Here is a 1,720-nt window from a genome sequence, read left to right on the forward strand (position 1 = left end):
AGCAGGTTTCCATATTTATTATTAATTCTAACAAGCTAATGCATTTTAAATGTTCCCTTTGCATATTTTAAGGAGCTTCAGTTTTACATCAGTGTGAAAAGAAACATAAAACTTACTCTTGAAAAAAGAAAAAAAAGAATTACTACTGGGGTGCGTGGGCTCAGCCAGTTAAGCAATCTGACTCTTGATCTCAGCTCAGGTCATAATCTTGCAGTTCGTGAGTTCAAAGCCTGCATCGGGCTCTGCGCTGATGGTGCACAGCCTGCTTGGGATTCTGTCTCTCCTTCTCTCTGCCCCTCCCCCGTGCATGCTATTTCTCTTCCCTCTCTCTCGCTCTCTCTCCCTCCCTCCATCCCTCCCTCAAAATAAATAAATAAACATTAAAAATTTAAAAAAAAGAGTTACTGCCAACTATCTCCTCAAAAAACTCTGAGTACTGATGGCAGAAAACGGATCATCACAATGAATCCAATGCCATCACACCGCAGACACTGAATAGCTACTTAGTAAATGTGGAAGGAATGAAAAACCTTCATGGTCATCTAATGCCTTAGAAGGGCACTCCTTAATATTTTAAATGGATTACTTCTAACAGTCACTACTACTCTAAAAGTAGGCATGGTCAGCAGCTGACTAGGTATACCATGACAGCAAAGACACATCCTATACACAGAGGTTGGTGAGAAAAAGTAGAAAAAAAACAAAAAAACAAAAAACAGAAAAGCCATAGAACACACTAACATCCATGTAAATTAACAATACTTACATGTCAGTTGTCAAAACTCACTGAAGAGTATCCTCAAAAGTCAATCGTTTCTCTGCTTGTAAATTTTAACTAAGACAACTATAAACAAATATGAAAATCTAATTAATAACATGCATGCTGAAGTTTTAGAAGTAAAGGGCACCGATGTCTGCAATTTACTTTGAAACGCATCTAGAAATTAAGATTAACGATGTATGGATACAGGGATGAAAAATGAATGAATATACGATCAAGTAAATATACCAAGATGTTATTGGTAAAATCTAGATGGTGTTCACTGCACAATTCTTCCAACTCTTCTGTATTTTGACAATTTTTCACAATAAAATGTTTGCGGGGGGGGGAGGGTATGTATGCAAAACCATGTTTTTTTTTTTTTAATTTTTTTTAACGTTTATTTATTTTTGAGACAGAGAGACAGAGCATGAACGGGGGAGGGTCAGAGAGAGGGAGACGCAGAATCTGAAACAGGCCTCAGGCTCCGAGCTGTCAGCACAGAGCCCGACGCGGGGCTCGAACTCACGGACCACGAGATCATGACCTGAGCCGAAGTCAGCCGCTTAACCGACTGAGCCACCCAGGTGCCCCGGTTATTTTCTAAGTATACGGCCAGAAACAGGATATATACTGAACACATCGAGTAAGTGTCAGGCACACAGTAAGCACTATTATCAGAGGGGGTGCTCATGGATGAGAGGAGGAAAATGTGAATAAAATGTGGAGGTAAAAGAATAAACGAAAAATAGCAAAGAGAAGTCAGAGTATATATGGCTACTCTCCCATCTGTGCAGATAATTAAACTTCATTAATGTCCTCTTTCAGATTATTAGCATTTTTACCTAGAATTGAAAAAAAAGCTTATTTTTCAAAACATAGTTAATATTTCTTGCCAAATATGGTTAATATTTTCTCTGTTTATGCAAGTTTTTGCTGAGTCTTCCATACGTTTTTTTC

The sequence above is a fragment of the Herpailurus yagouaroundi genome, unplaced genomic scaffold, assembly GCF_014898765.1.
Source record: "Herpailurus yagouaroundi ecotype Mexico unplaced genomic scaffold, PumYag 166, whole genome shotgun sequence".
Taxonomy (NCBI): Eukaryota; Metazoa; Chordata; class Mammalia; order Carnivora; family Felidae; genus Herpailurus; species Herpailurus yagouaroundi.